This window comes from Lissotriton vulgaris, chromosome 10 (assembly GCF_964263255.1).
Source record: "Lissotriton vulgaris chromosome 10, aLisVul1.2, whole genome shotgun sequence".
NCBI lineage: Eukaryota > Metazoa > Chordata > Amphibia > Caudata > Salamandridae > Lissotriton > Lissotriton vulgaris.
The window spans coordinates 857825304-857852533 of NC_141698.1; the positions used below are offsets into that span (position 1 = coordinate 857825304).

A 27230-nucleotide genomic window follows, 5' to 3' on the forward strand; every position below is an offset into this window, starting at 1 on the left:
GATTTCCACGCATCGCACCTGTGCTGCAGGTTTTCCTCACACCTCACCCGCACACCAGATCCGTCTTGGAGTCGACGCATTCCTTCCCCTACAGTCCGGATTCAACACATCAATTCCCCTGTGTGCAGCAGAACTGTTGCATTGCTTTCCCAAGGACTCAGGAACTGATGCATCTCTTTGTTTCTCGGCGCTTCCCTTCTCTGCATCTGCTTGGCTTTATGAATTTGGCGCATCTAATGGTACTTTTGTGTAGAATCCATAGTTTTCTAAGGACAAAGTTGCATGAAACCTTTGAAAAGTCATATTCTTAATATGTGTATGTTTTGGTCTTGTTGAGTTTAAATAAAGGTACTTTATTTTTCTACATAGGTGGGGTGACAATTGGTGGTGTTATCACTGTATTACTGTGTGTTTTGAGTACAAATATTATACACATTACCTGTGTGATAAGCCTGTCTGCTTGTGCCATGCTACCCAGGGGGTGAGCAGAGGTTATCTAAAGTGTGTATCCCCCTTACCATGACTAGAAGCAAGGGTCCCTATTGGGACAAAGGTACCTACCTCTGCCAACTAGAGACCCATTTCTAACACACACACATTGTTGAGCATGTCAGTAGCTTTCAAAGCATGGCGTAGGATACAGGAAACATAAAGGGAAGTGCAGCCACCTTGCTCTGAAGTACTAAGTCTACGGCCAATCCCATGTTAGGGAGTAGAACCATATGCACCTCTGTCTTCAGAAATTAACAGACTGAAAACACTGATTCAACATCTGTAGCATTCAAAGGCAAGGTCTGAAATACGAGCGGGGCAATAATCCCTCTCTGCCCCTTCTGCCTTGTGTTTCTGTCAGCAGCATGATATTTCTGCCAGCAAGCAGAGGTGGCACCATCTGGATGATGAGACAGAAACTAGTCACAGGCAATTTCTCTGTCAATAAGAAACATGCAGCAGCCTTGCCAAGAGAAATCTTAGAAACGAGCATTGGCAAAGCCAACAGGTTTCACCTGTGCAAGAACTATTGACTTTGCCATCTTTTAGTCATGTTGTACAGCAGCGAGGAGTGGAGAGGAGTAGAGTGGAGGGCCACTGCATAGAGTGGTGTGGAGTGGCGTAGAGTGAAATGCAGTAGAGCAGCCTGGAGTGGCGTAGAGTGGAGTTGTGTAGTAGAGTGGCGCGGAGTTGCATAGAGTGGAGTGGCATAGAGTGGTGTAGAGTGCATTGGCATACAGTGCAGTGATGTAGAGTGCGGTGGCATAGAGTGGGGCACAGTAGAGTGGCACAGAGCAGAGTGGTGCAGAGTAGAGTGGCAAAGAGTGCAATGGTGCAGAGAAGAGTGGCATACAGTGTACTGGCGTAGAGGGCAGTGGTATAGAATAACAGTAGTGGAGAGCAGAGTTCAGTGGCGTAGAGTGAAGTGGCATAGAGTGGTGCACAGTAGGGCTGAGTGGCGTAAAGTGCATTGGCACAGAGTACAGTTGAATAGAGTGCAGTGGCACTGTGCAGAGTGCAGTGGCCTAGAGTGTAGTGATGCAAAGTGGTGTAGAGTACAGTGGCATATAGTGCAGTGGCGTAGGGTAGAGTAGCGTAGAGTACAGATGTGTAGAGTGCAGTGACATAGAGCAGAGTAGTGCAGATTAGACGAGACACTTATAGAGCAGTGGTGTAGAACATAGTGGCGTATAGTGGTGCAGAGTAGAGTGGTATAGAGTTCAGTGGCACAGAGTACTGTAGAGTAAAGTGGGGTAGAGTACAATGGCAGAGAGTGCTGTAGAGTGGGGTAGAGGGCAGTTGTGTATGTAGAGTGGTGCAGTTAAAGTATAATGTCGTAGAGTAAAGTGGAAACAATCAGAGTGGTGCAGTAGTAGAGGAAAGTGCAGTGGCACAGAAAAGAGTAACGTTGAGTGTGTGTGCAGTGGCGTAGAGCAGAGTGGTGCAGAGTGCAGTGACGTAGATTTGAATGCAACAAACCGGACAGCTATCAATGTCCCCAGTACAAATGAACAAAAAGATGAAAGCGAGTCCCAATGAACAATGGCCTGCTGGAGCGCCTAGACACGCAGAAAATCTCGACGGTAGGACATGCATTTGAATGCACCGTGCACAATCTGCATCTCTGTTAAATTGTAAAAATGACTGGTTCTTTTGAGGGAAGATTTGTGACCAGGATAACAAAGGAAGGTGCAATATCGATGGTGTTCCTACTCTGAACTTTCCCCTAGATGGCGGCTCCCAGCGCATCACTCAAGGTGACACTGTCCCTCCTCTGCTTCTCATCAACCAATCCCATTACCAGACTGACATGTCAATGTGCTCTTTCCCACTTGTGCCACAGGGATTAGCATGGCACAGCATTATATTGTGTAGCACCTCCTCTAAGAACAGAGGATGCACAAAAAAAGTAATCACGTACAAAGGTTTCTTCAGTCGCAGCGGTCTCATTAACCCTTCCCTGTGTGTGTCAAAGGTTGTGACAGCACAGCGATGGAGCGAGATGTTGTTTAAAACTCGCAAAGTAAAAAACTTCCATAATGTAACCGTATTAATAGCATGTGTTGAAAAATAACCTACTTAGATTAAAAATTGCACACACTACACGCAGTATTAATATGCTTTCATGTTGTACTTGCAAGTTTGTGAAAAATAATAAACTAACCTTGTCTATTGTTATTGTCAGTATTAAATGCGGCTGTTTTATTAGTGGCATGTGCTATTTTCGTGTGCATATGTTTTGTCATGTCTTTTCTGTGGCAAAGGTTCGTGGAGAATCCTGGTGGCCTAAAAGAAGAAGGTTTTTATCTAAGCTGCTTATTTGTGCCTTGCTAGGTAACATAATTAACTGGGTTGATATTTAGCAAAGGGGAGGGAAACAGAATGAGTTTCAATTCCTTAAATAATTACTATTTTGTGTTTCTTTAAATATTAGTTTTCGAGTGGGCCTAAAGAAAATGGTTGACTGGTAGTGCTGGAAAATGCAAAACTTGACCAGAGTGAAGCCTTCACTCACGTGCAGAAAAAGAGCTTTTGTACCAAAGAATGGAAAAATAAACGGAACTGATTTGGTCGAGTTATACATGTTCTTGGAGAGAGCACCAAGGACAAAAAGCCTGAATCGCCTACCAAGTTTAGGAAGTGGAAGTTTTTGTGTTCGGTCAAATGTTTCATTTCTGAGGAAGCTAGAAGGAAGGAATCTAAGAACAATAAGGGCTTATGATGTGCCCCGGACTTGGTCAGGTTTGAGTGACACGTTGGTGGACTGACACAGCTCAGCCAATAATGAAGCTGGATTTTTGTAGAAATTTAGACTTAGTTACATAGCTAGTCAGAAAGGTATAAAAACTGGCCCTTCAGACAGGAGGGGGCCGCTTGCTTCCCGATTCCTGAATGACGTGCTGTTGGACTTCTGGTGCACGTAAGGATAGCTGACTTTATCATTTTAATAGGTGAAGAGAGTTTTAGACAGGGAAATAGAATTTAGGGAATGGAAAACTATATTTTGCTTTAATTCATGCTAATGATCTTCTTTGAAGTGTCAGACTAATGAGCCATCCTTGAATGATGCTTTCAATTTGCTAATAAAATACTGATTTCAGAATAAAAATGCTCTTTCTTTGAAAATAATAAAATTAATAAAATTAGATTTTTGAAATGACAAGCTGGTCTTGTTTATTCATGGTCTAGTTATCATTATTAGATCCATTCGCCTAAGTGACTTAATTAATGTTGTATGTTTTAAAACTATGGTAAAATTCAGAAAACTGCAGTTGTATATAATTTTGTAAATAGTTTATGGATAAGGTATATTAATTAGGTCACATGATTCAGTCGCTCAAAAATTGTCTCTTTAGTTTATGGGCCTAGGTAGTGATTCATGATTAATGGTGAGTATTGTGGAGATGAGTAGCGTTTGTGAGACACTTTTTCATTAGGAGCGCTGGATCAACAGCGCTGCTGCAGCAGTCACTGCCTTCATGAAGGAGCATATATTGATGCGGAGAAAGTGCTGATTACTCTCTGGTTACCTTCCTTTTCTCAGATTACTTTTCTTTGTCCCAGATCTGACTAAACAAGACGTGTCCACTTACACTGAATAAAGTATAAACCAAAGCAGTAACCTCTCGTCCTGATTGCTACCAAGAATTTATTGCCTTTCAGTAAAACCTCACAGTGCAGAAACCTCAAACGTCAGACAGGGACCACTGCATCCTCTTTATCCAGTGATATGGTGAAAAGAAGCAGCAGCCACACCTGGACTGAAACCTCGTCTGTCTGGGCCAACAAGGCGTCAGTCTATCAGTCCAACATGAAAATCCAGAACAACCACTCCAGACCAGGAAACTAAAACGAAGGCCTGGATGCTCAGCCTAACATAAGAAAAATGTCAGGTCCAACATGCCAGCTCCTAAGAGAACCATGGTAAAATCCAAGATCAGATCTTTAACTGGAACCAAAATCCACTCAGAGAGACGCATACATACCCCGAAATGAGAACCATAAACCCAACTGTCAGGCAATATGAGGCCAAGAATAGACATGACCAGATATTACCAGGTCCAATAAATAAGATCCTACTAAGGGAATCATGTCATTGCCCCGCAGTGGACCATCCCCAAAGGGAACAAGCATTGGCATAGCCAATAGGTCTCGCCTTTAGGATCTGCTGCATAACTAAATACTTATAAGGTCCCAAAGGCGAGACCTATTGGCTATGCCAATGCTTGTTGTTTATCTTGCTGTGCCACAGTTAGTTTGGGCCGCCCATTAAAGAAATAATGAATGACATCATTTAGACTGAAAACACATCATGCAATTTAAGACCCTGTGTTTGCTCTTTGATGCATTTACTTTGCTGAAATAACAAAAATTGCAGATGTCATGGCTTTTTTGTTTAGGAAGTGCTTGCTCTATGGATTTTGAATCCTGTGATAACATTTTAGGGGGGCTTGTAAATAGCATGGCCTTAGGATGTATGGCGTTTTTTAAATAACAAATTCATGAAGTAAAGGCATGTATACAGGCTTCCTTTGACTCCTTTTCCTAAGATTCTGTTTGCAGTTTCTCTCTGCTAATGCATAATGTTCAGAAAAGGAATTCTACTCGCAACTTTTACATGTCTGTAAGTGAAAACGCGTCATCTTTTATTGAGAGCTGAGGGGAGCACAGAAAAATATAGTTAAGTTGTTGACCAAAAACCTAGGCATAATGAACTTGAAAATGCATTTTCACCAATTCAGTTTTATTTTAAAAAAAGGCACAAGTATTATAAATTTGAGTAGAATACACTAGGATAAGAAAAAGTTTGTCCCTCTCAAATCCACAAAATCGTTGAAATACCAGATAAAATCTAACGGTTAACTCCACTTTGCAGCAATACACTAATAAAAAAAATGCATGTTAAACGAGCAGATGAAAAAGAACACAATTGCAAATATCAAAATCGCTGTGACATGTTGAAAAGCAGGTTTCTTTTGTGCAGTTTAGATTGCAAAACTTTCCTAAACATAATAGTTGATAGGAAAGACTTTTACTGGATCTTACCAAAATACAAATCTATATTTCTGAAAGGCAGCGTCTCAATCAGACGTATAGCACGGCTTACCACTCCGAGGGTATCTAGGCGCTGTCCATGAGCACAGGGAGATGGATTTGCCCAGAATCACAGTATGTTGTGCCAACACCGAGACTCGAACCCAGACACCCAGCTCCCAAGTCTGCAGCTCTGGCCACTCTTGGAGGCTAAGCCAACACAAAAGAGAACAGATACATACGATATGCTAATTTTGTCAATTCAAAAAAATGTGTCCAAACACCATCTAATAATCCACTTCATTGGGTGTTCAAGCAGCCAAGCATCTCGATTTAGTTTTTTTCTGTTTCATGATCAGAATTCCTTCTTACAGAAACCACGAGGGAGGGTCATTGGATCAGATAGCACAAGCACGGTTTATTTGAAAATAAGCCAATCTAAACTGTTCGTAAATGAATACAACCAGAGTCCTGGAATTATGCGATAGGAAAGGGACAAATTATGCAGAAGGATTGAGTAAATTATGTGGCAAGAAAAGTCTACTTATGCGGCATAATGCACCACATTTTGTAATATTACTCCATTATTTTGTAATCTTTAAACTGATAGAAATGGGGTTTCATGTGGAGGGTTCTAGGCTTTATTTTACATCAGAATCAGAGCTGACAACACACCGGAATCCCTATTGCCTAAGCCACCGCTCATGAGCAATGAAAAAACATATAACAGGCCATTATTTTAAAAGATTCAGAAAACTTTATTATGCTGGACACACACACTGACTGGACTTTACGACCTCCAAAAACATTGCAAGAAGCAACAGCCAATCAGCACCACAAATACCACATTGCGGGAGCGATAATTGCTGCCAGATGGCGGGGCGTGCTCCCGCAAGTTGATCACCTCACATGCACGTGTTGCCATTGATAGCAATGGAACGCGTGCACGTTTTTGGCTAAAAAGCCAAAGCGATCGGAAAAGGTATTTCTGCCTATGTAGCGCATGCGCGCTGCTTAGGCAAGACCTAAAAAGGGAAGTTACTAAAGATCCCTGAAACAAACAGCAAAACTATTCACTTGACGCACAAATAGACATTAAACTACAAAGCAATATCAATGCAAACAATACCCAATCTGTCATTTCCCTCGATCAAATACTGAAGAGAAGTAAGGGGAGCCAAGCTACCCTATCAAACAGTTCAGCATGACCAATATCAAGCTAGCAAGTCGGCCCTCCCCCCCCAAAAAAAAGAAAGTAGATGACTCTGATATCAATAAGAATGGGATCATTCATAATGCGTCCCACACAATCCTAACTCAGATGGATCATAAGAGTAAAGCATAATTATCAGGGTCTAACCACGCTACACCTACTTAGTGATACTACAATAGGCAACGTCGTATAAATGTTGTCTCTTCAGTTATCAATTCAGATTTATTGTAGCTAGTGTTGGCAATTTACATCTCTGTAACTTGCTATTTCCGTTTGGCAATTTGTAATACTTAATATAACGAAATGAAAATAAAGATGTTGTTAAAAAGAGCAGGTGCCAATCACCAGCTCCCATCTAAGCAAACAGAGCTACAACAGACAGTGTAACAAATATTTCCAAAACTCAATGCGTAATAAGGAGCACAAAACAGGCAAGAATAGTCAGGGCCACATTCACAAGTCCCAGTCTCAAATGTAACAAGGGCAACCTAGGGTGAACCAGGTCTAATGCATGATCCCTATCCCAAATAATATTAAGAGAGTGCTTACTTATAGCTGCGAGCTTAAGAGACTCAAATCCGAGTCCAGAATAAAGTAAACAGCCCAAAACTAAATTAAAGAGCTCCAAAGCTTGAAACCACATCTTGGAGTCCAGCAGAGAGCACCATCACAAGTAAAAATAGGTGACCAACCCTCACAAACTCCATTTAAAGCAGGGAGTACCAAGGACCCAATCAAGGACATACCACCTCACTTGAAGATCAGCAAGAAGGGCAAGAGAAAGAAGACTGGCCAAGGCTGAATCCACAGACTCTAGTTACAGCAGGGGCTGAATCAGAACTCAAAACCTCAAAACCCTTACTCCAGTAACACATGTGTATCATGCAGTACAAGATGAACACCTGACTAAATACAGAATAAAATCAAAATCAGACTCGCCCATGCACATGTAGAAATCTTAGTAGTTATGACACAACATGTAATACTTCATGCCCAGTGTGGAGTACTAAAGGCAGTCAAGGTGATCATGACTTAATATCACACACTCCCTGACAAATAAAGAGCATAGTAGATACCTAGACTGAAAGGGATTATTCCACAAGTTCCAGATCCAACACAGAGTAATTAAAGAAAGCAGACTAGTCATCACCTAATCCTTTACACCCATGAAGTAAAGAGAGAGAAAAGGAAGCAAAAACGAACAGCGCCAGGATGCTCCTTCCGGAGCGATAGCAGCGCTCTACAAATACTAAATACAAAATACAAATACAACATACTCTAATACATCACACCACCAGACCAGCAGTAAGTATAAACAACATACTAATTTGAAGAAGAATTGATCCGGAAGATCTAGATCAGCAGAGAGGACCAGAATAGTTGTGGTTTAATACTTCACTCTCCAAATTCGCCAAAGAGAACAAGAGGAAGCCAAAAAGACCAGAGTCAAACACATGATACCCTAAGACCAAAGGGAGCTTAAGAGGAAATCAGACTAACACTGAAATGAAATGAAATGAAATTAAAAGAATTTTTATAAAGCGTGGCTGCTGCCCTGAGGCATCCAGGCGCTGAGGATTAGATTGGTGCCTCCCCAGGTAGTAACCTAGGGGCTAGTCTGCAGTGTTAAACAAGAAGGTTTTGAGCTGTTTGCGAAAGGTCGTCAAGTTGGAATTAGATCTTAAATGGAGGGGGAGTGAATTCCATAACTTGGCGGCATTATAGGAAAAGGATCGGCCACCAGCTCTAGATCTTCTAATGCGGGGAACTGTCGCCAAAAAAGAATGATCGGAGCGAAGCTGTTTATTTGAACAGTAGGGAGTGATCAGAGAATGGTTGATTTTTGGGACAGTTTTCCAGTACGCATGATGGGAGATGCACATGGACTTAAATTTGACTCTCTCCCTAACAGGTAGCCAGTGCAGAGTTCTCAGTCCAGGCTCCGCCGAGGCTCTGCGTGGAAGACTAAGCAATGTTCGTGCTGCGCAGTTCTGGATCCGCTGCAGTTTTTGCAGACAGTATTCAGGCGCCACTAAGTACAAGGCGTTACTAAAGTCGAGGCGGGATTGAATTAAGCCCTGCATAACGACTTGCTTGGCTTCAAAAGGTAGGAGTAGAAAAATCTTCTCCAGCATCCGGATAAGTCCGAAGCAGGTCGCTGACAGTTTAGTTGCCTGGGTGTTAAAGGTCAGGGTTTTATCCATCCAAACCCCAAGACTTTTTATGTCGTCTCTGGATGTGGGAGGCATATCCATACTAGTGGGCCATAACAGGTCTATGGTAGGCAGGGCTGGTGGGCCAAGAAGCATAAGCTTGGTTTTATCACCGTTAAGCTTGAGGTACGACATCATCATCCAGCTTAACTTGTTCCAAACAGGTTGTCAAATCAGTCTGTGGATGCTGGCACTAGCTGAGTGTTGTCCGCATATGTAATGATCTTAATGCCATGTGGACGGACGATCTCAGCCAACGGTCTCATATACGCATTGAATAGCGCCGGGCTCAAAGATGAGCCCTGCGGTACCCCGCAGCCCAGAGGCTTGCTTAAGGAGACATGAGATCCTGCAATGACTTGAAAAGTCCTATCACTTAAGAAGGACTTGAGCCAGGCCAGAGCTTCTCCTGTCACTCCTAAACTATGGAGCCGGAGTAATAGAGTTTTATGATTCACCGTATCAAACGAGGCACTTAGATCAAGGAGGATAACTGCCACTGATCCTCCCCGATCCAAGATCCGCCTAGCTTTCTTAGTGACCGCCAGCAGAGCCGTTTCCGTCCCATGCTTTGGGCGAAAACCCGTCTGGGTGACATCCAGCAGATGGTTACTCTTGAGAAACCTAGTGAGGCAGATGTTAATGTGCTTCTCGAGGATTTTGCTCACCCAGGGAAGCAGAGAAATTGGGCGGTAGTTGTTAAGGTTGCCGGGGTCGAGGGTAGGCTTCTTCAGGAGTGCTCGTACCATGGCCTGTTTCCAGGTGAGAGGTACAGTGCTAGTCGCTATGGAGGAGTTCAATAACTCCATAATCGTGGGTAGAATAATCTGACTAACTAAAGCCAAAGTGCGAGGTGGTGCAGGATCATATGGGGAGCCTGACTTCACTTGGCGTAACAGCGGCTCCAGTGTTTCTAAGTCTAACAAGGGAAAGTGATCTAAGATATTTTGACCGAATTGTTCAGCTTCCATAGGGAAATGTGGAGTCCAAGTCTGGAAAAGATAAGTAGATGTTTTTTGATAAAAGAATTCCGCTAAGTCGTTACATCGAGAGAGCAGGTTATAGTTGGCAGCCCGGGAAGGTTGGAGCCTAGTCAAGCTTTTTACTATTTGAAACATTTCTTTAGGTTGTGACCTACCTGACATGATTTTTTCACTATAGTAGGACAACTGAGTAGCTTTTATTTCTAGTTTATAGGCTTTAATAGCCTCCCTGTATGTGGTTTTATCCGTGGCAGCGAATCCCAGGCGCCACTTCCTCTCCAGCTTCCAACAGAAGCGCTTTTTCTCTCTGAGCTCTTCCGAGTACCAGGGAGCAGTTTTCTGCTGTCTTTTAAGGTTGATGTTGTGAAGGGGAAGTATAGAGTCAAGTGAGTCCGAAATCCACTTGTCATACTCCTTGTCCCTTGTCAGAATCCCCGGTAAATGAGGGTCTGGATTTTGTGAGGGTATTGGTTCACTGGTTCAGAGAAAGTCTGCTGTGGCCTCACTTTCTATACTCCATACAAAGCAACAAGAACAAGAGAAGGCCAAAGTGATTGCCTCAAATGCCTCAAGCCCCAAGACCAGTAGGGAGCATAAGAGGAATACTCAAATGGTCAAGGATTCATCCATGAGCTCCAGATTCGGAAATCAAAAGTATCACCATGGCATAAGGCTCTACGCCCCAAGCCCAGCAGAGAGTAACAGAAGCCAACGTGACTAGAGCCGATACCTCATGACCCAGGACCTGCGCGATGCACACGAGGAAACAGACTAGTCAATTACAGTGTATGAAATTCTACTTCAGCAGGGAGCATTCACAGATGACCCCACAATTATGACTAGTTTACCAACACTATCTACCTAACGGAGAGAACTAGAGGAAACAAAAAAGACCAGAACCTAATACCTCAGGTCCGAAGATCAACAGGGACAATAACAGGAAACAAATGTGGCCGTAATTCCAAAATAATGGCTGGAAATGGTAACTAGCTCTAGGCTGGATACCTTGCAGAGATCACCATTTGAAATTCAAAGCCCAATTATAGATTAGGGAGGAACAAATCCTGCCCCACCTGGACAAAAGACTAACATGTAAGTATGTTGTATTTCTATAGCTCAAACCTAGCCAAAAGTCAGAGGAACGCTGTATATCTTCAAAGACAAGCATTAGGTCAGCAAGTAATAGGAGACTATGTTATGTATATAGTATAAATAACGTTATGGATCAGAAATCCTAACGGAATACATTTCCATACCTGAGGAAACCAGACTATGGCCTGCAATGAGCAGTAACCCCTGAACCTGACAGAGTCTAGCATCTGTACCAGCAGTCGAACAAAGTAATTGAGCCGATGCAGAGCTATCTTGTTTGATAGCAGCTATTGGAAGATCATCAGGGCCCATCGCGCTTGAATACCTCGCCCCTTTAATGAAGCTGTCCATTTCTTTACAGGAAGGGGGGCCGTAGTCACTCCCCACGTGAATCTCCCTAAATACCTCTAACTTGGACCTGGTCATTATATGTGCCAGTAGTCCAGAAAGGCACCATGCCCAGGAGAACCTACAATAACGACTTCTGAGATCATGATCCACGGAATAATAGGCAAAATTGTTTCTGGGCCCTATCACAACATAAAATGTCAGGACACGGGAACCCCGCAACCAGGGACACCAATCTAAATATAGATAATTAATAGGACAGTGCCTGAGGCTAAACTCTACTGAACTAGTCGTAGAGCTGCCCCAATAGTCGGAATAAAGAAAATGGGCAGACAACAGAATCCCTTACATCTCAGCGGACATGCAAAGATCGCTAAACCTAAGATCAGCAGGCCTTGTCTCACAAACAAAATTGAAGCTGGTCAGACACTCATACTACTGTTTAGCGAATTCTAAATAGCGAATTTTAAGGAATCGCTATTTGGAATTCGCAAAACGGTATGTATGTACAAAATCGCTATCAAATAGCGATTCTTTACCATTCCTAATTTGCGATTAGCAAATTGCTAATCGCAAATTACCCATTCATTTCCATGGGCCAGGAGGCCCATAAGAATGAAGGTGCAATTTGCGATTAGCAATTAGCTAATCGCAAATGAGGAATTTCTTCAAGGGTGCAGGGGTGTCTCAAGAACACCCTGCTGCACCCCTGAAAAACACATTTGGGGGCATATGGCGCACATACATGCCCTAAGGGCATGTATGGGCGTCATATGGCACCTTTTGTTTTTTGGAAAAAAGCTTTTTGAAAAGAATTCGCAAATTACCACCAACTAGAAGTTGGTGGTAATTTGCGATTCCTTAATTGCATTTTTTGAATATTTTTTGTTTGATACATTGCATTTCAGGAATCGCAAAATTTGCGATTCCTTAAGTGCAATCGCAAAATAAGGAATAGCAATTTTTGCGATTCCTTATTTTGATGCAAAAATGTTTCATACATACCATTTAGGTATTTAGCATTCGCAAAGGCCGAAATTCGCAGAATTTCGGCCTTTGCGAATGCTAAATAGCTTGATACATATGGCCCCAAATGAACAACATGTCGGGAAACCGATAAATGCTGTTACATATTACACATGCTATGTGTGCAGGTCTACTGAATCTGTGAGGAAAAGTTGAGAACCAAAAATCACATTTTCAAGTTTAAGATTATCTACAAGAAGCGAAGCCAATTTCATTACTGATTTATAAAAAAAAAATGCATCACAGCTCAAGAGTCATTGTGGGTTCAAACATGTAAGATGACCGAAAAAGATGCTCGGAGAGCCCTCAAATATTGTGTTCAGACATCAGTTGCACCAGCTGGTAACTGCAGATATACTCTACCCATTTTGAAAGCACCAACACAGGTAATGGAAGACAGGTGGTGGGCTGCTGTGATAGGTCAGGACGAACATCCACATTTCCCCCCAGTGGTTTCCATCACAACCCTCACAAACAATCTGCAAAAGGACAAGACTGGCGAATGACTTCCAACCACAGTACTTTTCAAGAGGGAGGGGCCCTGCCCACGTGTGGCACCACTAATCAGAAGAGAGTCTCTGACGCCATCTAGATTCAGTCTCCCCTTTTGGTCCTTGGCAGGGCATCAATGCGCACAGTCAGGCGACCTCCACCCTCTCCCATGCTCTTCCCGGGCGATGAGAACAGATATTGCTAAATAAATAGGAAAGATACAGTTGAATATGTCTGCCAGCAGGGACTTTCATTTGAAATACTGCAGCCTCACTTAACCAAATAGTGTGATCTTGGGCACACAGCAATGTGGTTACTTTTTACACAATGAAAGGTCTGTTAGGGTAGCATGTGACACACATTGATATGCATGAAGAAGGATGCCAGCAAGAACTATGTCCTGTTTCATAAGTCTCGTGTGTGTGAATTGTTTTATTCCTGTCTCTGTAGCTCGATCTGTGTGAAGTCTCGGGGACAGGGACGCCTGGAGACAAATACACAGAGAGACACGTAAAATATTTGGGCAGTCGGCAGCTTAAACACTGTTCCCTGGAGAACAGAAGTAGTGATTGGACGTCCTGGATTCATGAAGGGGTTGGAAGGCTCGGCAGAGACACCGGTTGATCTGAGCTCAATAGCCTGTGACTGCTCCGAGGGTGAGCCCCCAGCCACCAGCCACACCGGCTCTCTCTGTACGCTCTACTTCAGCACTCTGTCTCTCTGTATTGAAATCCAGTTTTTACTGATTCTTTTTGATTGGTTGGGAGTAGTCTTGTGGGCTCAAATAAATCCTTCCGTGTGTCTGCTCCAGTTTCTTTGAGGGAGATTAGATGGATAGGAGTTGCGTGTAATCATTGGTGGGGCAATGTGAGTTTTTTTTTTATTGTTGGTGTGATGAACAGAAAGGTTAAAGGAGATCAAGTATTGTTAGATGGCCTGGATAAAGTGTCAAATAATGGGGGGTGTGGTCAATGAAATGAGGTACAGGCAAGTTTCAGAAATACAATAAAATAGATGTATTAAGACAGATATGCAATTTAGACTTGACTGTGCTCAGGGAGAGGAGGCATGCAGAGGATGGAGCTAGAGGGGGGCCTTAGAAAGAAAGAAAGAAAGAAAGAAAGAAAGAAAGAAAGAAAGAAAGAAAGAAAGAAAGAAAGAAAGAAGGAAAGAAAGAAAGAAGGAAAGAAAGAAAGAAAGAAAGAAAGAAAGAAAGAAAGAAAGAAGGAAAGAAAGAAAGAAGGAAAGAAAGAAAGAAAGAAAGAAAGAAAGAAAGAAAGAAAGAAAGAAAGAAAGAAAGAAAGAAAGAAAGAAAGAAAGAAAGAAAGAAAGAAAGAAAGAAAGAAAGAAAGAAAGAAAGAAAGAAAGAAAGAAAGAAAGAAAGAAAGAAGGGGGATTAAGTCACAGTCAGATTTCATGTAAGGTTTTATAATATAGACGGAGGAGACTTTATGGACTAGAGTGAAATCTGAGCATATACAACTATAAACAGGAACTGTAGAAAGAGAAATGGATAGGCACTAGAATCAGATCAAACAGTCAATCCACCACTAAGATTCATTTCTGTTCGGATCGAAATGTCCCATGGAGAGTGTACAGGGGCCCACCTGCCCTAAGTGTTTGACTGTCCATATCTGGTCTCCTGACTTTTATTTTGGCACTGGCTTCACACTGATCTTGTACATGCGCAAACGCTTAGGCCTGTCCTTGGCACTGTGAGGTCCAGGACTTGTGGTGAGTCCTAGTGGGATGCACCAACCATACCCTCTGACTGAAGAGAGGGCTAGTGACCTTACATTGGAGTTAGCCGGTAAGGGGATGATTGCAGCCGATCATGCTTTATGATCTCCCATAGTTGACCAGACCTTTTTATCTGTATCAGTGAAAGTGGGGCCTACTGGTCACTCAAATGTAAAGTTCTGCTGTTATGTGACAATCCAGACTCTTGTACCTACATCCTGCGTTTTTGGACAGCTTCTTGCATGAATAATATCCACGTAGAACGTGTAGGACTCAGATTCTGTGTGTACGACACTGAATTGGATGACAGTGGGATCCATTTTAGATGACCCTAGGTAACCATGAAACAAGATAGAGGATGAGGACAGCTTCACCAGATAATGGGAGTGCATTGCCTACATTCCTGTGGGTGGGAAGACAGGGGCAGGGTAGGCAAGATCCAGACACTGAGGTGAGGCAGATGGAGACAGGGCTTCCTTTAGAAGTTCCATCAAGATGTAGTCAACAAAATTCTGCTGATTAGTTCTTACTTAACGCTGTCATTTAGTAGGAATTAAGGAAGGGACTGCACTTTTTGTAGTGAAAAGTAAGGAAGTTTGTAAACCAGGCCTGCCTTTTTTTCGGGCCCTAAGTACTGCTTCAGAGAGGCTGATGACAGCCAGGTTCATAACTGGCACCTCATTGAGCCTATGTTGTGGGTGCTCCAGTTGGATATTGCTCCAGTTCTACATGCTGTGAGTAGCATCCATTGTACAAAGGCTGAGTCTGGACAGCAGTCCACGACCAGCGCTTGAAAGAGAACTGGCTCAAAATATAGACAATGCAAATATTTAGAAAACATATATGTATAACAGACTGATGGAAGTTAAAAGGTAGGTGAAGGACTTGTTACGCTGTCTAATTTACCTTACCTGATGTCCTCTCGCATTCCTTGCTTCGATCCATTCCAGCGCTTTGTGCTCCTGAAAGTCGCGGGCAGAAGTGTATCTGCCATAAGAATGGCAAACTGATATCCCTTAAGTTGTTCTTCCTCTTCATGGAGAGAAGCTATGAGAGAAAGCTGGCAGCAGCGAGAAATGAGGGTCCTGGATGCTATTCCCTCTGCTGTCCCACCTAAATCACAAACACTTAAGATGTAGCAGTAACAATTGTGGTGTGTATGGTTAGTTCCACTGTATAATGATGTAATCGACTAGTATGCACCATGGGCTCTGCCAAGAACAAGAAATGAGAACAATCCAGCCGGATCTGGGAACGGGCAGCTATTATTGAGCCAGATTCGGATCCAGACTGACTCAATGGAAATATGCAGAATTTGTCCTGGTCCAATTTGCCGGCACCGGGACATGTTCCGCAGCACATGCATGTTATCTGCTTCCGATTTGGAGCAGCAACTTGCAGGCAGTCAGACTCTTTATTATTTTCTCTTCCAGTTGTGCGCAAAACAAAAAGGCTCCAATTAAAGGACCATCAGTTGGCCATACTCCTGGCTTGGAGCACTCAGGAGCCCATCACACAGATGCTAGTGCAGAGGATGGAGACAAAGGCAGACAGCCTGTTATCAATTTACAAGTACCTAAGAGAAACTATGATTTAGAGGAAGGTGTTTGATTTTGATAATCCTTGTATGTAAGAAATACCATGTCCTGTAAGAAAGTGAAAGGTATATGTGAAAGTAAATATACTAATATCAATTTTCAATATCACTCACTATTTTATTTTGTGTTTAATTTCTTTTATATTACTACTCGTCAAGGCACTTTAGATCACACACACATTATCCATTGGCAATAAATCACACTGGTGTGCACTTCTTTGTACAGAAAATGTGACAAAAGACAACAAGGGTTACAAGTTGTAGGAATCACTTATAGTCAATACTAGTATCCATTATAAGTTAAGAGTGTATGGTCTGGAGAAACACATAGTCAGGATTATAAACCACATATAGTGGAATGGGATTGCCAGTACTACTAAGACATTTTACTACACAAAATAACCCTTTTTAGTAACCTTAAAATAACAACTGATTGAGAAAAAAAATGGTAAATGTATAAATCCAATTCTTATAGTTTGCATCTAGTTCCTAGATACAATTCATAAATCACTGTGCAATATTATAAGGACTGTAACTTATAAACTTCAAAAATCAAAACCTTGACTGGAAACTGGCAATAGTCAAGTCTATACAAAAGAAAACCCTAGCCGACCCTACCACCCTGTCCAACTTAAGGCTCATCTCCCTCCTTCCAATGATAAGCAAAATTCTGGAAAAATTGTAAATCTGCAACTCATGAATGCATACACTTTTCATACCAGACAACTTGGCTTTAGGCCTAACCATTCAACTGTATCAGGACTTCTCGAACTCTCGGACACAATCAAAATGACTTCAGACTCGGGTAACAATGCTGTCTTGATACTGTTAGATCTTCCGATGCCTTTGACACCATCTCGCATGCCATTCTATTGCAGCGGTTTCAGAACATCAGGAATCTCTCACTAAGCCCTAACCTGGATAACATTTTTCCTGACTAATAGGAGGCAAACAGTATTGCTCAGAACATTTTTGGCACCAGAAAAGCAGTTATGTTGGGTGTACCAGAGGCTCCTCCTCATCTCTCCATTTGTGCATATGGGATTGCCACTACCTCACATAATGATGACACCCAATTACTATTTTTTTTAGCTAAAAGCTCATGTATCTAGAAGTCAACTTTGAAGTCAAATGGCTTAGCTGACATAATTTTATGGATGCAGAACAGCCATCTTAAATGTAATTCCGACAATATGGAAATACTTTTTTTTAAAAGAAAACAATATCTTCTGTCCCTTATAATGCTGGCCAAACTCTGCTCCTCCCCCCAGCCACAGGAAAGGTTGCAAAAAACCTTTGGGTGAAATGTGACTCTGACCTGTCTTTCCTTCCACCAGTCTCAGAGGTCTTAAGTACGTGCTTTACTCTCATTTAAAAAAATGTTTTTAGTGCACTTCCTACCTCTGGCCGCCAGGTAAACTGTAGCCGTTGCTTTAATTACATCCAGATTAAAAGACTGTAATATTCTTTATGATGGCTGCTCCAATCTTCTCAACCACATACTTCAGATGGAGCAGAATTCTGCAGACAGACTGGTTTTACAACTTCTCAGCGGAGCTCAGCATCAGCTGCATTAAAAACAAGCATTGACATAGCCAATAGGTCTTGCTTTTGGGACTTTAGAAGTTTTTAGTTATGCAGCACAATATCCTTGGTGCAACAACATCAACTGCGTTTCTAGCAAACTATTACTGAGATTCATAAGCACCCGCGTCAAGGTTTATCCAGTATGGTAAGATAAAAAACAGTTCACTTGCAGCCCCGGTCTTCGTGCAAAAAGAGTCCAGGAGCGCGAGCCTCTTGTTTTTATTTCAAGCATGGGATTTTAGTTAGCCCTTGAATGGAAAAATGCTTTCAAGCCTTTGTGCCAAACTGTGTGAAAATTGGAGTTTAAGCTGAATTTTTTGCATACGCAGCACAAGGCAACGTGAGGTTCCGTGACAATTGTAAGTGGTGTTTCCGACTCGCACGAATATGGTCGAGTCTGGTATCTATGAACCGCAAATGACGAGTTTAGTAAGTGTGCGCAGTTTCGCTGTGCTAACTTAAACCGTTCGTTTGTTATGTGGGTTTTTCATCTGTACCCATGGGTTCCATCTTAGATACGGCATCCATTTTGTCTCTTGCCCTCAAGTAGCCAGCGAACGGACGCTGTCCGCTTCGCGATCCTGGGACTCCCAAGATATTTGCGGAAGACACATGTTCTTTGAAAGTGTCTTTATGACAAGGGGGTTGCTGTTGTAAGGCAGGTGGCGCCGCTCGAGGCTCATCTTGCCGCACGGACTTATTGTCTCAGCCGTGCATCTCATTAGGCACGTCCCTTTGATGCCTGTATCTCGTGTTTCCCGATACCTCCCCTTTTACACCCTTTCCGATCTCCCCACTGTCTCCGTCTTCCTCTGCACCTGTCTTTGTTCCTATTTCGATCTACTTTACTGCTGATTGGAATTTGCTAATGGTGGGAAGATGGGTTTTTACAGTTGGGAACCGTCAAATGTTTCCGCACTTATGTTCCGGACCTTGTGTGTTTCAAAGTGACCAAAGCGACCCCTCTGGGAGCTAAATGTGGAAACCGGGTTGTAAACTTTTGTGTTCAATGTTATCCTATGGGTAAAAACTGTATAAAAGGAGCGATCCACAGAACCAATTTGAAGCAGTCTCCCCGAACTACACTTGATGTACTTCCTGTGACTTCTGTGTTCCCTGCAGCAAATAAACCTTGAATCTTTGACGTCGAAGGAAGTGTCCCGTGTCTCTGTGACTTGTACGCCGGAGCAGGTTACCCACGAAGGTTTCAGGTGTTGTGCCCTGGCACCGCTGGGTCCAAAAGAACCCAGTCCTTCAGTTGGCGCCCAACGTGGGGCTGCATCAGTGGTACCGGTCCAAGCCCGACGATCGTGAGGAACTTCGTGTGAAATCTCCGAGGGAAGGTGCACTCCGCTTCATCGATCCTGTTGTCGAAATAAGTGGCCCGAAGACTTTTCCCGCGAAGATTCCCGCCTCCTGACGGCTGCGACGGACTGCTGCCCTGACTGTAGACCTGTTTTGGCGCCTGGCGTAGACCTTGGTATAGCGAGACGATTGACGGGCCTTCCTGAAGACGCCATCGATCTTTGAGTTAAGTATTTGTGGGTCGCTCCCAGAGTTCTTGGTTGTTGACACTTTAGCGAGTGTCATTGTTGTAAACGCTGTGTGAGTGTTTTTGTCGGTGACACTTTGCTAGCGTATTTTGTTGTTGTATTATTTGACGACTGCAGCCGCCAAAAACCGAGGGTTTTGTTCTTTGCTGGGACTTGGTAAATCCCGTAACCCTTGAAGTTTGTGACACTCGGCTAGTGTGCAAGATGCCTGGTCGTAGTACTTTGTTCAGTTGTTTTAGCCCTTGTGGTGCGGATTCCCTGCTGGAGGACTCATGTCCGATACCTCCGGTTGGAACTCCTACTTATGACTTATATAGCAAACATGGGCTAGGCCCGATTGCTTTTAACGATTATTGGATTAAATATACAAAGAAAGACGGCGACCTTCGTTGGCCACCTCACGGTAGCTTCGAGGCATCGATCTTAGACAATCTAGAAATAAAGTTGTTCGAACGTAAATCAAGGCCGGCCATGTTTGATGCCTTTCGGTTGTGGCGCAAAGAAGCCCGACAGAAAGAAATCAGACAGAATAAACGTAGTCAGCGAGATACTGTTGCTACTATAGTGAAGAAAGCTGAGCAGTTTCAGCGTGATAAGGAGGATAAGGATAAGGAAGTGTTTGAGAGACTACAGCGTATGTCCATAGATAAATGCTATCCTGCTTTGCCTACGGAGTCGGATAAGAAGGAAGAGGCAGTTGAGGATCCTTTAATGTCCTATCTTATGAAGTCGCCACCTCCGTACGTACAGGGTACCGCAGCTCCTGTGGTCCCTGCCGTACCTGTTCTTCCACCTATTGTTCCTCCGCCTGTTCCTCAACCTGCACCCGTTCTTCCGACTGTTCCCGCTCCTTTGTCTGTTTCTATTCCTACTGCTCCTCCGCTTCCACATACTCCTGCTCCCGCTACTGCTCCTGTGTTGTTAACCCCTGTTGTTGCTACTGTCGCTACTCCTTCTCTTGTTAGTCCTGTGTCTTACTCTTCTCCCTCTACTCGTAATCGTAATTCTCCCCTTGCAACAAACTTCTTTCAGTCGCTCGGACCTGTTTTTGGGTCTGCTGGTTCTGATGGTCCTCAGAGACGTAGTCAGCTTCCTGGTAACAGAGAACGCGTTGCGCTATACAATATGGCGATGGGTTGGATGGTAAACCCTCTTCGAAATCCACCTCGTGTTGTCCTCGAAACGTTTGACCAATTCAACATACCGACTCAGAGATATGTGTTTGACGAAATGTGCAAGTTCCTTCATGATCAGATAGTGGCCAATGCGCCTGACGAGGTGCTGACCGCCCTGTCCGAACTTCGGCTTCAGTTCGCAACTGGACTGATAGTAGATACTAATGTCCGACGCGCTATTGAGCGGTTGCTATCCCTTCGTCCCGCTCCTATTCCTCATGCATTGTTCGTTGAGGACATTGAAAAGCAAGACGAGTCTGGCCAATATCCTATGCGTGAAGTTCCGCCAGTTTGGATACCAGCTGATACTAATGCTAATCCTCAGGTAGTGGCGCATTTTGAGAGAGTGTGGATACACCTCCCATGGAAACGATCGGAAGTGCTTCAGGTGAAACAATCTTTGCCCGATCCTCGTAAAAATCCCACTGGGTATTATAAGGAATTATCGCAGCTTGTAGATGCTACGGTGATGAATCTTGCTGATATCGATATGTTGTTTGGCAACGTCGTACCGCAACCGGTATGGGCTAAGATTCGTCACCAAGATCACGCAAATGAATTAGGCGGTGATTGGGCTGCCATTACAGCGGCAGACGCTGGACAAGTGGCTGCTACTAAACCCGATCAGTTGATTGCTGCTCTTCCCCAGCGTATAATAACACTAATGAAAACGCTTATGCCAGCTATGAGGGTAAATTGGGACAAGTTGTCAGCCTGTAAGCAGAAGAAAGATGAGAGTGTTTCCGACTTCTTTACGAGGTTCGAGGAAGCATTCATTGATCATAGTGGACAGGATATGGGTACTGAAGGTGGGCAGAGGTTGTTTGTGGACAAATTTGTGTCGAACTTGTTGCCTGATCTGAGCAATAAATTAAAGAATTCAGAAAGTGCGTGGGCCGTTTCTACCTCAGCTCAGATATTGGCTACGGCACAATATTATGAGAATAGAGAGAAAGAAGAGAATGACCGTGCTGATAAAAAGACGAAAGAGCTAAAAACTAAAGTGTTGTTACAACAAGCGTATCCGCCGCGTTCTAATCAGAATGCGCCTCAGCAGAATAGGTCGCAGTCGCAATCGAATCGATCGCAGCCGCGTAATGATTCCTCTTTCCAAAGATCCTCGTTGGGGTACAATCAATGTGCTTATTGTAGACAGGAGGGACACATTAAATTCAATTGTCCTGCTTTAAACGAACGTAGTAGTGGTAATTCATCCAAAGGAGGCCGTGGTGGTTCACAGCAGGCATCACGTGGTAGAGGTCGTGGTGCTCAGAATGATCGCTCTGACCATTCATCAAATTCTAATAACTGTTTCGATCAACGTGGATCATCGCAAGGACGATCCGCGCAGTACAATGTTGACGATTATTACGTCGATCAGGAAACTGACGATAGTAATTACTAGGACAGCCAAAGACAAGGAGAGGGAGTGGTATCAGTTCCGGTTGATCAGAGAGGGCCTTACGTCGCAGTTGCTACATCGGGCGTCGTTGAGCCTTTTCTGTTGGACACTGGTGCAGCGAAAAGTTCTATCATACATTCGAAACTCCCTGGCGCACCTTTGTCTGGCTTAACAAATGTTTCCGTTGGATTCTCTGGCGCCCCCGTTAGTAATCCAGTTTCGCGCCCTTTGCCCCTTCAAATTGGGCCTCGTGAGCTCCAAGCTCCGTTGATTTTGACCACTGGTTGTGGCGAAAATCTTTTGGGTCTGGATTTGCTTAAACGTTTGTATGCAACTTTGTATTGTTCTCCTGCTGGTGTAAAGCTTACGTTAGGAGAAAGGGTAGTCTCTCCCATGTATTTGTCCCTCGATAAGCTTCCACCGGAATTGAGTTCTCTTCCTGCGTCTTTGTGGGCGACGGGTCCAAATGATGTGGGCCTGCTTGACATCTCTCCTTATGTTGTTCAGTTGAAATCGAATGTACGATTGCCACGTATTACCCAATATCGTATCTCCCTTGATGGTGAACGAGCTTTGTTAGCGATCATTTATGATCTGATCGAGAAAGATGTTATCGAGGAGACTCGGGGAAACGTGTGCAACAGCCCTGTACTGCCCATTCTTAAACGTACTGATCCTACCAAACCGCCTGTTTATCGTTTTGTTATCGATTTGCGGGAGGTAAATAAAATTGTGGTTCCTCAATTTCCTGTTGTGCCTGACATCACGGCGCTACTGACTCTGATTCCAGCTACTGCTTCATGGTTTTCGGTGATTGATTTGAAAAATGCATTTTTCAGCATCCCGATTGCCGAAGAGAGCAGGGACCTTTTCGGTTTCTCTCTCGGTGGACGTAGCTTCCGGTTCAAACGCGCTCCTCAGGGCTACTGTGAAAGCCCATCGATTTACAGTCAAGCTTTGAAGGGTCAACTGGATGCGTTTAGGTTGCCGGTTGGTGCGGCTTTAATCCAATACGTCGATGACTTATTGGTGGCTGCTGATACTCAGGACATTTGCAAAATTGCTACGGTGTCGTTGCTGCAACATCTCTGTGAGTTAAATCACAAGGTGTCACCTTCTAAACTCCAATATTGTTGTCAAGAAGTAACCTATCTCGGTCACTTATTGTCAAAGGAGGGAAGGAGATTGACCCCAGAGAGAATTGCAGCGATTGCGCGAATGGCTGTGCCACAAACCCAAAGAGATGTGCGTGCCTTTCTAGGTATCACATCGTACTGCAGGCAATGGATTCCTAACTTTTCATTGCTAGCGAAACCATTGGTGGCTCTTACGTGCAAGGATGTTTCAACTCCTTTACCATGGACGGAAGAATGTCAGAAAAGTTTTTCTGAATTACGTGATTCATTGTGTTCGGCTCCTGTGTTAGGTACCCCTGATTACAGCAAGCCGTTCACGTTATATGTTCACGAGAGGGAAGGTTGTGCTTTGAGTGTCCTAACGCAACCTTTTGGTGGTAAGCAACGTCCATGTGCATATTTTTCCTCGACCTTAGACCCAGTAGCTAGAGCATTGCCGAGTTGCTTGAGAGCAACTGCGGCAGCTGCGGTCTCTATCCGACAATCAGCAGGATTGGTCATGGATAATATGCTTACGGTGATGGTTCCGCATGCAGTCGATACTCTGTTGAATCGAACGAAAACTCAGCACTTGACGAGTGCGAGGTTGTCTGGGTACGAATTGACGCTCTTGGCAAGCCACATTCAGATAAAACGTTGTAATGTCCTAAATCCGGCAACTTTGTTACCAATTAGCGCAGAGTCAGATGAAGTAGCAGAACATGACTGTTACTTGCGGACAGAAGAGGAAACAAAAGGTCGAGTGGACCTTAAAAACACCCCATTGGAAGACCCGGATGGCACCCTGTATGTGGATGGGTCATGTTTTAAGTTGCCGAATGGCGATGTGACTACTGCTTATGCTGTTGTAACATTGAATACTGTTGTTGAGACTGCAAGGTTGAATCAGAATTCTGCCCAAGCCGCAGAGCTGATCGCTCTCACTAGAGCATGCGTGTTAGCAAAAGGGAAACGTGTGAATGTGTACACCGATAGCCAATACGCTTTCGGTGTAGCGCATAGTTTTGGACGATTGTGGCGAGAACGTGGTTTCTTGACGTCGCATGGCACGAAAATCCAGCATGGCCAGCTTGTGAACGATCTGTTGGATGCATTGACTTTGCCTGAACAAGTTGCAATTGTTAAGTGTAGTGCGCATCGTAAAGTGACGGATGATGTTGGTCGTGGTAATGCGTTTGCAGATGAGATTGCTAAGGAGACTGCCCGGAACCTTAGCACTCGAATGTATGTGACGAGTTCGGTTAGGTGGCCTACAGAATCAAGTATGTGTGTAGATACTGTTGAGAGCGTGAAAGCAATTCAGAACGAGGCCACTGAGACTGAAAAGATGAAGTGGAAAGGAAGTACGGGAAAGTTGGATGCGAATGGTTGTTGGATTGATTTGTCGGATCAGAAAAGATGGATGTTGCCTGATGCGTATGTGCTGGCCGTTGTGACAATGGCACATGGGTTAGCACATATTAGCGCGAAAGGCATTTGTAAGTTGCTGGCTGATGTGTGGAAGAATGATGGCATTACAAGGTGTGCTGAACGTCTGGTGAAGAATTGTATGGTGTGTATAATGTACAATCCTGGCAAAGGAACCCCAACTCCCCCTGGCAGTTTTGCTCCTCCTTCATATCCCTTTGAGGTGATTCAATTGGACTTCATCCATATGGAGCGATGCAATAACCTGAAGTACGTTTTGGTTGTGGTTTGCGCATTCTCCCGATGGATCGAGGCCTATCCCCTCAAAGACAATATTGCTTTGTCTACTGCGAAAATCCTACTGAAGGAATATTTTCCTCGGTATGGAATGCCTAGAGTCGTGTGGTCAGATAACGGAAGTGAGTTTGTTGGAAGTGTGATGAAGAGTGTGTGTAAGGGCCTTGGAATTAATCAAAAATTCCATAGCGCCAATCATCCCCAGTCAGCTGGATTAGTTGAAGGATACAATGGCACCCTTAAACTAAAACTAGCGAAGATTCAGGCTACGACTGGACTTTCGTGGCCTGATGCTTTGCCTCTAGCATTACTGTCAACTAGGGCGACTGTACACTCCCGAATAGGGCTTAGTCCCTATGAGATAGTGTTCGGCCGTCCTGCGAATGTGTGGGGGGTTCCTAGGCCAGGAATATTCTCTGATCTTGAGTATCCGATGTTGATTGACTACTTGTATGACTTGACTGCTAAACTGAGGTTAATTCACCAACAGGTTTACGACGCCTTGCCGACGCAGACGGAGGGTCCAGGCCACCAGCTCCAGCCCGGGGACTGGGTGGTTACTCGTAACTTCTCACGCAAGAACAATCTGGACCCCCGATTTACCGGACCTTACCAGGTACTCCTGGCCACGAGGACTGCCGTTCGTCTTGAGGGGCGGAAGAATTGGGTACATGCTACCCATTGTAAGCGAGTCCCTATTCCTCTGCCGGCAGACCCGTGGGTAAGGAAAGGCATTGCGTCAACAGAAACAGAAACATTGCCGGCGTTTGTACCTTTTAGCGACGCACAGCTTGTTGGAGAACCCTCAGCGCAGCAGAAAGCCACTGTAGAACACTTGTTAGCAAAAGACTCAAGACCAGATCAACCAACTGATCAGCAGGACGCTGTCTCTTCAACGGATCCTTTGTTCGACGAGCAGACACGTCCCGGGAAACATCGATATTCTTTGCGATCTCGCACTAAGGACAAATAAAATTTTCTTGTTTCGTTGATATTGACAACTGCATTATCCCCGATTTCCCGTGATCAGTTTGAACATTCGTATCATTGAACATTTTTTTTTTGTACATATATCAAGCTTCTTCCTTGTATCTTTTTCCTTCCACAGTTGAGAGACGTTGTGCCTATATATATATACATATTGTGTTGAAGGCCGTAGGGCCGCGCGCGTACTTCCTTCTGGACAGTAGGTCTTGACGCTAGGTTAAAGGCCGTCGGTCCCTAGGAACTCCTGGGGATTGACTATTGCTGCACAGAACGAAGTGCGTCAAGAAACGTTGCGGACGGTCGTAGGGAATGGCATTCTCGAAGCTAAATGATTTGGAAGGAGCTCAAGTCTATAGATTCAAGCTGCAGCAACTCAGTCGTACCAAATGTTTTATATTCCAACTGTTTGTATTGTTTTTGACTGCTTCTGCGTTATTGGCGGGTGGGGTGTATTACACGATGTGTTACTTCTTACCTGCTACCCCTACTCCTACTCCTTACCCTAACCTTACCACTACTGCTTCTCCCCATTCCTTTCACATGTTACCGGAACACGAGCAGGCTAGACGTGTAGAATTCCGCAACAATTCCTTTATTCAGCTCCTCCATCAGCATCAGTTAGTGGTTAATACTACTAATTGTTGGGTGTGTGGGTTGATGCCACATACTACGGGTAAGGGAATTCCATATCTGGTGTTACCGTATAGTTCCCAAGGGTCAGCTCGAGCATTCCAAACAATGTTTCGAAGCGCACTGGGTTTCCACCCCAATCGAGAACCACGTTCCCCCAATTCTGGTCCTACCTCGTATCAGAAGCTGCTATCAATGGCAATAGAGGATATGGAAGATGAGATCCATGATCCTTTTCTTATCCCTGAAGAAGAGGTACAAGCTTATAAGGTCCTAAGTAGAGGGGAATACAGTATGTTCACTAGTGAAAAGCAGCTTAAAAGCTCGCCTCCAATATGGGTCGTACCCCACACTGGTAATTTGTGTCTTATGGGTCGTGGTCAAAGTCCGCAAGCCCGATTTGGAGACAGTGCTTGCACTGAAACCTACGTTGTGCCAATGACACCGTCCCCTGTGTTTCTGGCTGCCAAGGGTACATACTTTATCTGTTATGATCGTGCATACACATGGTTGCCCACAGACTTCATGGGCACATGTTTCATTGCAAATCTGTTGCCTCCGACGTTCACTGTAGATGCCGATTATCATAAGACTAGAGTTGTACGAGGCGTAATTAGCGAAGAAGATACTGCCGGTCAAGAGGCAGGAGACTTTTTCAAGGGTTTCCTCCCGTTTTGGGGACCTATGGTTAATAGTAGGAACCTGAGACAGTTGACTCGAGTGGTAGAATCGACGGCTAATATTACTGCCAGTGCCCTTGGTAATATCACCACAGAACTTCAGGCAGAGAGACTTATGACGTTACAAAACCGTATGGTTTTAGATG

General features: G+C 44.0%; 1 protein-coding gene across 2 annotated transcripts in view; it reads right to left on the reverse strand.

Annotated features, from left to right (window-relative positions):
* The window catches only part of LOC147688905 (peroxisomal carnitine O-octanoyltransferase-like), a 553955-nt gene that overhangs the window by 519680 nt on the left and 7045 nt on the right, over window positions 1–27230 (reverse strand). Inside the window, exon 2 of one of the 2 annotated variants that reach the window (XM_086941802.1) lies at window positions 5600–5736. The exons of the other annotated variant lie outside the window; for it this stretch is intronic. The gene's annotated coding sequence lies outside the window, so the exon portion shown is untranslated. The remainder of the gene's footprint in view (window positions 1–5599; window positions 5737–27230) is intronic. 2 annotated transcript variants of the gene reach the window in all.